Genomic DNA, 10,211 nt, shown 5'->3' with positions numbered 1-10,211 from the left:
TTGATTCAATTATATCTGCTTCAGCAAGTTGGTCATCTCACATATACTCTGAGCTAGAGCCGCAGTCTCTCTGTTAGAGGATACTTCTACAACGGCTTTTGAACGGCCTTGCTTTTTCCTGTGGTTCCTAGTAGATTCAGCTAAATCACTGATCAATTGCCATGCTTCATCAGTGGTCTTGTACTTCTTCATAGACCCATTGCTGGCACTTTCCAATGTGGTCTTATCTTGGGGCCTCATACCCTGTGTGATATAGCTGAGTAACACCATCTTATCAATCCTGTGGTGGGGGCATGCTTCCAGAAGATTATTGAAGCGCTCCCAGTATTCAAAGAGAGACTCATTGTCATCCTAAACAATTGTGGAAATATCCTTCCTCAGTTTATCAGTAACTTCAGATAGAAAGAATTTCTCCAAAAACTCCTTTCTGAGTGTATCCCAGTTGGATACATTTGCTAGAGGTTGAGTGTAGTACCATTCTCTTGCCTTTCCCTCAAGAGAAAATGGGAAAGCTTTCAGCAAAATTGAAGTTTCATCAGTACCATCACGCCTGACAGCGGAACAGGCTGCCTGGAAATCTCTCAAGTGCTTGATGGGCTCTTGAGCAGGTAAGCCATGAAACTTGGGCATCAAATTTGGCAGTGCGGTCTTTATTTCAAAAACTGTAGCTACCGCTGGATGATGTGCTTGAAACGGTTGCATCGTAAAATCAGGAGCTCCTTCCTCCTAGATGGTAACTCTCCTAGCTGCCATGTCTCCTGCACGTAAAACAACCGAATTAGCAGAACAGGGGCTGGTTTCTTCCTCAACTGACGTTTCAGATTCGTCCTCAGAGAGGACTAACCGACGCTTAGCTCGCTTTATTCGTGAAATAGTCCTTTCAATTTCAGGATCGAATATTGGCAAGTTGGGGTCAGGTAGTGAACGCGTCATTTGATGAAAGAAACATGCAGCTCATAGTAAAAACAATAAAATAAAATGCAAATAAGTAAATTCTAATTAATAACTTTAGCACTCTATTGCAACTCCCCGGCAACGGCGCCAAAAATTGACGGAGCACAGAAATTGGTGAATTAAAAATTATTAAAATAGTTACGTTGTAAGTATAGTTCTTAACTCACTGAAAATCTGCCTATCAATTTAGAAATATATCACAGAGAATTTAAAGCAAAAATTACTGGGAGTTTGAGTCCCAGGTCGTCTCCCAACGAGTTGCAGAAAAGTGTGCTATTTTATTAATCAGATGTTTCCAAAGAAATTGAGTTAAGTAGATGGAAAATTAAATTGAGAAAATTAAATAATATGAGTAAAAGCCTTGAGTGGGAGTTGATTAGTTGAAATCTCTATTATTGATGGAATGATTTCAAGATTAATTGATAATTAATGGTTGTTCTGTTTAGTTATCCTTTACTGGGTAAAGGAAAGTCAAACGAGTTGGAATGCTAGATCTGTTCACGAGTGGCAACCCACTTAGTTCAAAGGGATTGGTGTTAGTGACTAGATAGCAATCCAACAGTTAACCCAATTACAAATTTTCTTTCAATCCTTCCAACTCAAGAGTTCCTTTCAATCAACTCCCCATCAAATGAGGGAACTACTCGCTCATTGTAAATAATAAATCCATAACACATGAAAAGGAATTAAAAGAAGACATGATTATTGGAAATTAAAATGAATTAAAATAAAAGAAATAACCCTTGTATTAAATAATCATAAAAGTATTCAATTGACAAAATTGAGCAAAGCAAAGAACATGGAATAATAAAACCAAGTTAAGAGAATGAACTAGAATGACGAAGTCTTGATAAAGGACTAACTCCTCTCAATGTTCCAATGCTAAGACCAATTGAAAATTAAATCCTAAAAACTAAAGAAAAAAAACCTAGAGGAGGAGTAAAACTCGATCTAAAACTGAAAACTGTGTAGAATAAATGTTGTCCTTTGTTTCTGCATGTTCTCTAGCTCTAGTCTGCTGTTTTGGGCCGAAAACTGGGTCGAAATAAGGTCCAAAATCGCCCCCAGCGAGTTCTGCAGATTATGCAGATCGCACATGTCACGCGATCGAATCACCCATGCGGACGCGTCATTCGCGCTTTTCCTTGCCACGCGTTCACGTCGTCCATGCTACCGTGTCGCTTTAGCTTTTCCAATCCGCGCGGCCGCGTGAGCCATGCGGCCGCGTCACTGCGATTTGCTCTCCTTCGCGCGGTCGCGTGAGCCATGCGACCGCGTCACTTCTCGCTAGTTATCTCCTCAAATTCTTGTGTTTCTTCCATTTCTGCCAGCTTCCTTTCCAATCTCCAACTCATTCATGCCCTGTAAAGTCTGAAACACTCAACACACAGATCACGGCATCGAATGGAATAAAGGAGAATTAAAAATACATAATTAAAGTCTCTAGGAAGCAGTTTTCAAACATGTAATAAATTCAGGAAGGAATTATAATTGCATGCTAATTTAATGAATAAGTGGGTAAGGATCATGATAAAACCACACAATTAAACACAATATAAACAATAAAATAGTGGTTTATCAATAATCTAGAAGCCCGATGAAAGATATAGCTCAAAAATAGGATTTCAAAAGCGCAAAACGTACTAACGAAGCTACTATCTTAAGGCACAAGAAACAGATGAGACATAACAATATATTATTATATAATATCATAGGAAACTAGCCTCGACTCGCGGAGTTTAAGCTGGCTAGCCATATACCGGTATACAAAACCATACCGAATTCTGACTGTTTAAAAATAGCTTATACAAGTTTTTCTCTCATAATACAAGCCTCTAGGCTAAACAAAATACAAAAGAGAGATGTATAAACAAGTTAAAACAAAAAGACTCCAAAAGAATCCATAATCCTCCGCTTCTGTCACCATCCAAAATAACTTACCGAGGTGGGTTGTGACCTACATCTGAAAAACAAAACAGAAATATGGTATGAGAACTGGAGGTTCTCAGTATGGTAACAGTGCCCAGTGATGTAGGATATAAGACCCCGGGATGCCAAAGGCAATCCTAAGCTCCATATCCATCACAAGATTCAAACTTAAAGCATTCAAAAACAATTAAGCATAATATAAACCTTATCATCAATAAACCAGGTGATCTATCTTAAGGGATTTCTACTCTAACCAAACACCGCTGTCCCACAGCCTTCACCAACCTATCCTCCATGCAATCCCATCGCCACCATCTTCCAAACCTCCTCAATCCCAGTAGAAAACAGAATTAATAACAATACAAGTAATTCACAAGTAAAAGCATATAAGGCAATTAATTCAGATAGCAATTAGGCATGTTATTCAATTAGGCATACAATTACAAATCGGCAAAGCAAACAAGCAGATAGAAAATGCATATGATGAATGCCTGTCCTACTGGCTGTGATATCACATTGTCGATTCAACTGCCAACCCGACACATTTCCATGGAGATGTCGCCCTTCGGATTTCTTATATGGAAACCCCTGAGATATATTGCCCGAATCACTGTCCAGGTACCGGCGCCTGCACGCCCATAGATCCGAAGGGATGCGAGTGAGATACTCTTGCCTCAGACGTCATATCTCAATGTAAGTGGGATTAACCACCGTCCTTGCCGGGTGCATAGTGTTGCATAATCTCAGTAAAAACATTATCTCAGTGGCTTTCAAAAAGCATTTTCAGTATACAGAGATCCATCATCTCAATCAGAGTCCTCGACTCATCTCCACCAATGTACATTTATAACTTAGTTTCCAATATCAAAAGTTCATCATTCCTCATCTCATATATCAATCATCCTTCACCCAACGTCAAATCATTCTCAACACGCCAGAAACCTAGGCCACCATTTTCTAATTTATATCCCATGTTTTAATACTCAAAACTAAGCCCAAAAATCTTAAAATGGTGTTTTAGAAGCTTACAACCTTGTAGGGAAGGTAGAATAATTGAAAAATAAGCAAAATTTGATAAACAGGACGTGTGCGGCCGCACAGGGGTGTGTGCGTGCGCACGCCCAGGAATTTTTAAATGGGTGCGTGACGAATGAAACTCTCGCGCGATCTAGAATTTTCATAAATAAAATCACGTTGTAGGTATAGCTTCTAGACCGAAAAAAATTTCCTTCGTACAAAAACTTTGGTTGTCACAAGTAAAAAAACCCAATAAAATTTATAACCGAAGTATTTATAACCTCGGGTCGTCTTCTCAAGGAATTGCAGGAAAGTATGATTTATTATTGGTTATGGGAAAAGTATATTTTATTTTGGGTTTTTAAAATAAGGAACAAGTAATTTAAATGACAAGAAAAATAAATTAATAATTATAAAAACATGTTGCAAGGTATAAGAACTGGAAATCCCATCCTAGTTATCCTTATCAGGTGTGATGAGAATTGTTATTGTTCCCACTTAGTTAACCCTTACTAAATAGAGGAAAGTCAAGTGGACCAATCAATTTGATCCTCAAGTCCTAGTCAACTCCTCTGGAAAGACTAGCTTTAGAGCGATCCAAATCAATCAGCAATTCCCAATTTTCAATCAACTGCTGAATCTGATAACTCAAGTGTTACCAATTACTTAACCAAAGCAAAAAGGGAGAAAATCTACTCGAATAAAAATGCCTTCAGATTGGAAGCAGCAGTAACATAAATAAAAGATAGAAATCTTAAATCTGAAATACCTCAAATTATATTAAATAAAGAAATCAACTCTAACATGAAGTTCATAAGCTAAATTGAAAAGATAAATAACAATTAAAGTAATAGAATAAATAAAAGTAACAAATAAATTAAAGGAACATTGAACCTGGAATGAAGAGAAGTAGCCTAATCATAATAGAAATCATAAATCCTAAGAGAGAGAGGAGAGAGCCTCTCTCTCTAAAAACTACATCTAAAACCTAAAAATATGAATATGAATGTTGTCTCTGTTGTCTATATTGAATGGATGCATTCCCTTACTTTACAGCCTCTAATCTATGTTTTCTGGGTCGAGAACTGGGCCAGAAATAGCCCAGAAATCACAGATTCCAAATTCTATCACGCTGATTTTCGCAGATGCGACGCGTGCACGTGATGCACGCATTCGCATCATCTATCCTCAGGGCAACTCTAGAAAATTATATATCATTTCGAAGTCCTGGATTTTGGGTTTCCAACGCAACTGAAACCGCATCATTTGGACCTTTGTAGCTCAAGTTATGACCGATTTAGTAATAGAAGGTCAGGCTGGATAGCATTAGCAGTTCCTTCAGTTTCTTGCATTCCTTCCATTTTTGCATGCTTCCTTTCCATCCTCTAAGTCATTCCTACCCTGTAAACTCTGAAATCACTTAACAGACATATCATGGCATCGAATAGTAATAAGAGGTGATGCCAGGGCATTTTGGCCAGTTTCACTGACCTTTTCTTTACTGTTTTTAGGGTAGTTTCATGCATTTTCTTAGGAAATAAGCTAGTTTTGGGTAGATATTCACTTACACCTGTATTCAAGCATACATTGTGCATTTTATATGATTTCATGAGGATTTTGCATGAGTTTAGTGACAAATTGTATGCTGCATTACCCATGACTTGGACTAGAACTTTGATGCACTCTATTGCCTGATTTCAGAACCAAAGGAAGCAAGGAATGGGAGGTAACTTGCAGAGTTAATGAGAAAAGTGACTGCCAATAATGCTCTTGAAGCCATCATTACCCACGTTAAGAGTCACGTTAACTAAGTTAACGTGAACTCTAATGTGAAGAAGGGAATTTGAGCCAACGTTAGTGACACTTAACATTATCACTAACGTTGGCCAATGCTCACAAGTGGCCACGTTAGAGTCCACGTTAACTTAGTTAACGTGGCCTCTAACGTTAAAAAGGGGAAAGGAAGCAAATGTTAGTGACATTCAACATTGTCACTAACGTTTGCCTAAGTGCACAATGCCATGTTAACTCCCACGTTAACTTGGTTAACGTGGAAGCTAACGTGAAGAGGCAAGAGTGGTCGACAACGTTAGTGACACCTAACATTGTCACTAACGTTGGAAGCAACCACACAACCCCAAGGAACCACGTTAACTTAGTTAACGTGGAGGCTAACGTGAGAGAAGAAGGTGATGGCCAACGTTAGTGACACTCAACATTGTCACTAACGTTGGAAGGAGCCACACAAGCCACTATGAGCCACGTTAACTCCCATGTTAACTTAGTTAACGTGGAAGCTAACATGGATGAGTAAAAGATGAACCAACGTTACTGACACTCAACATTGTCACTAACGTTGGGAATGGCTAAGCAATGCCACGTTAAAGAGCCACGTTAACTAAGTTAACGTGGGCTCTAACGTGAGACATGGGGGCACATTGGAATGCTAGTGACAATGTTGAGTGTCACTAACATTCTCGAAGGATGGCAAGCCCACGTTAAAGGGCCACGTTAACTAAGTTAACGTGGGCTCTAACGTAGGAGCAATGGGCGGCTTTTCAACATTATTGGGAAAGTTAAGCCCCAATAACGTGTGCGAAGGACCTAGAGGCAACGTTAGTGGCAACGTTTGTGCCACTAATGTTGAAGTTAACGTGGCTTTTACTTAGGAACGTTAGTGAGAAAGTTGATTGTCACTAACATTCTCGAACTCATATTTTCACTAAACGTTAACACCCCTAACGCCCTGAGCTCAAGTCTCTGCCCACTTCACACTTTCTCTTTGCAAGTAAAGCCAAGCCCAAATGAAGAAAAGAACTGCTTCAAACTCAAGATCCAAAGGCCCAAGACTTGAAGATCCAACTAGAAGATGAGAAGAGTAGTATATATAGGAGTATCTTTGAATTATTTTGGGGAGTTCCGGGAGTTGAAAAATAGCATAGAACTACTTCCTGTATTTTACTTTCTTTGCTCTTCTAGTTTTCATCATGTATTCTCCATCTTTATTTTCATTTTCTAGAGCTATGAACAACTAAACCCCTTTCATTGGGTTAGGGAGCTCTGTTGTAATTTGATGGATCAATACTAGTTTTCATTATTCTTCTTCTATCTTTTCTCTTGATTTTACTTGAAAGCTTTCGATCTTCATCCAATTGGGTAGTATCTTGGAAAAGAAGCTACTCAAACTTGGATCTCTTCGGAACCTTGAAAGAGGAATGAAGAGATCAAGCTAGAAATGCTTTCTCATGCTGGACCAAATTGGGTTTGGATGGATATGTGACTATAATCCTCTCAATACTTGATTTGGGAAATGCATGTGGTATAATCAGTGACCATACTTCATCTCTTCTCATGAGCAATTGACCAAGGAATTGGCTATTGATCAAGATTTGAGAGATTGAATTATAAGAAATTGTAATTCAATCACTTAAGATTGCCAAGGAGATCAATGAGTGCATTGATTGAGGAAGAGATGAAAATGAGATTGATCCGGAGAATGCAACATCTCCTAAGTCCAATGAACTCCCCATTTCTGATCTTACCCATTCTCTTTAATTTCTGTCATTTACATTTATGAGCAATTCCCCCATTCCCATTTAAGATTCTGCAATTTACTTTCTGCCATTTACTTTCCCACCATTTAATTTTCTGCAATTCTCAACTCAATTTCTGATTCGCTCAACTAGAACATTCCTCTAATTAAAGTTGCTTGATCAATCAATCCTTATGGGATTCGACCTCACTCTATTGTGAGTTTTTACTTGACGACAAATTCGGTACACATGCCGAAGGAAATTTGTTATGAGACAAGTTTTCCGTACATCAAGTTTATGGCGCCGTTGCCGGGGATTGATTGTGCATCAACAATGATTAGATTGGACGATAACTAGATTGAGCATTTTATTTTTGTTTGATTTAAATTTCTGTTTGAGTTATTTACTTCCTGCTTTAGTTAATTTCTTCCCTTCCCCCTACTTTTTCTTTGTTATTTACACTTCATCGCACTAACTCACTAACTGTTTGATATATTGCATCACTCACACTAACAGTAATTCTGACAGATATACTTTCTGCACCTATTCTCTTTGCTTGTACTTGTTGGTTGTATGACAGGGAGAAGAAGCGGGGCTTCAACTTCCTTTGATTCTGAACCTGAGAGAACCTTCCTTAGACTAAGGAGGGAGGCAAGAGAAAAACGTGTAGTAGGTGGTGAAGAAGAGGAGGAACACTTTGAGGAATACTTTGAACCAAACATGGAAGAAAACATGGAAAACCATCATGAAGAAGAGGCTCACAACCATGGCGGAAGAGGTCGAGCAAATCATGCTAGGGAGGATAGAAGAGTTTTAGGCTCCTACATCAATCCAAACCCAGGAAACTGTGGAAGTAGCATTCAAAAGCCAACCATCCATGCCAACAATTTTGAACTAAAGCCACAGCTCATCACCCTTGTGCAGAACAACTGTTCGTTCGGAGGAAGTTTCTAAGAGGACCCAAATCAACATTTAACCACCTTCCTGAGAATATGTGACACAGTGAAGTCTAATGGTGTTCATCCTGATGCCTATAGACTGCTCTTATTTCCATTCTCACTCAGGGATAAGGCAGCCAAGTGGCTGGAATCCTTCCCACGGGAAAGCTTGACAACTTGGGAAGACGTGGTGAACAAATTCTTAGCAAGATTTTACCCTCCTCAAAGAATCAATAGGCTGAGAGCTGAGGTCCAAACCTTCAGGCAACAAGATGGTGAGACTCTATATGAGGCATGGGAGAGGTTTAAGGACCTGACAAGGAGGTGTCCACCTGACATGTTCAACGAATGGGTGCAGCTGCACATTTTCTATGAAGGGCTCTCTTATGAGTCAAAGAAGGCCGTAGACCATTCATCCGGAGGATCTTTGAACAAGAAGAAAACCATTGAGGAGGCTATACATGTCATTGAAACAGTAGCAGAGAACGACTACTTCTATGCTTCCGAAAGAGGGAACACAAGAGGAGTAATGGAGCTAAACAATGTAGATGCTCTGTTGGCCCAAAACAAGCTCATTACCCAGCAGCTGGCTGACCTCACCAAGAAGATGGAGAGAAACCAAGTAGCACCAATCTCCACTTCATCAACAACCCAAGATGGAGTGAATGAAGAAGCAGAGGGTAGTCAGGAGCAAGCCAACTACATTGGAAATTCACCTAGACAGAACCATGATCCATACTCCAAGAATTACAACCCTGGATGGAGGAATCACCTAAACTTTGGGTGGGGAAATCAACAAGACCAAAGCCTTGATTAAAGGCGCCCAAATCCAAACAATGCAGCCCACCAACACTTCACCTCTAGACCATATCAACATCCCAATAACAACTCCTCTCCACATTCATATCAAGGCCAGAACAACCCTCCTCAACCTGACCTATCATCATTTGATGAAAGAATCTCAAGGATTGAAAATCTACTTGAAGGCATATGCAAGGATATCCAAGACAACAAGGTGTTCAAGGAGGAAGTGCGAGCAAGTTTCAAGAATCAAGGAGACACAATCAAGAGGTTGGAATCTCAAGTAGGATATCTCTCTGAGCAAATTCCCAAACCCACAGATGGATTCCCAAGTGACACAGAGAAGAATCCGAGAGGTGAAACAAAGAAAGTAAGATGGGAAGATTGCAAGATGGTCACTATAAGTGATAAGGAGACTGAGGACAAGCCAAGCAAGCTGTCAGAACAGCTTGAAGATACCTAAACAGAGAAGGAGGAAAAAGAATACCAAGAACCAGAAATATCAAAACAGGAGCTGCTGAGACTTTATGCACCTTTTCCACAACTACTCAATGGTGCTGTGGAGAAGAGAATATACTCAAGATTTCATGACTTGTTTGCATCTTTGCATGTGAACATACCATTCATCAAGACTATCCAACAAATGCCTGCATATATCAAGTATATGAAGGAGCTTCTTCCTAGGAAAAGCTCACTCAAGGGAGGCCAGACTATAGTGATGAACAAGGGGTGCAGTGCCCTCATTCAACCGCAGTTGCCTACGAAAAGAAAAGATCAAGGGAGTTTTCATGTCCCTTGTGCCATAGGAGAAACAATGTTTGATAGAGCACTCTGCGATTTGGAAGCAAGCATCAACTTAATGCCCTTAGCCCTAGTGAAGAGACTACAGATCAATGAGATATTGCCCACAGATGTGGTCATCAGGCTGGCTGACAAAACTCAAAAACAAGCAATAGGGGTGGTGGAAAATATGTTGTTAAAGGTTAGGAAATACTACCTCCCAACAGACTTTGTCATCTTGGACATGGAGGAGAGTCAC

At 39.6% G+C, this 10,211-nt stretch overlaps 1 non-coding gene across 1 annotated transcript; it reads right to left on the bottom strand.

Moving 5' to 3' along the window:
* Positions 1-8,606: 8,606 nt before the first annotated feature.
* On the bottom strand, positions 8,607-8,710 carry LOC112761836 (small nucleolar RNA R71). Its single transcript, XR_003182210.1, has one exon. It is a non-coding gene; the product is annotated as a small nucleolar RNA R71 (small nucleolar RNA).
* Positions 8,711-10,211: the final 1,501 nt, after the last annotated feature.

The sequence above is a fragment of the Arachis hypogaea genome, chromosome 16 (assembly GCF_003086295.3).
Source record: "Arachis hypogaea cultivar Tifrunner chromosome 16, arahy.Tifrunner.gnm2.J5K5, whole genome shotgun sequence".
Classification (NCBI taxonomy): Eukaryota; Viridiplantae; Streptophyta; class Magnoliopsida; order Fabales; family Fabaceae; genus Arachis; species Arachis hypogaea.
Note: the sequence above shows the minus strand (reverse complement) of the source record. Positions and strands in the feature narration are given on the sequence as shown.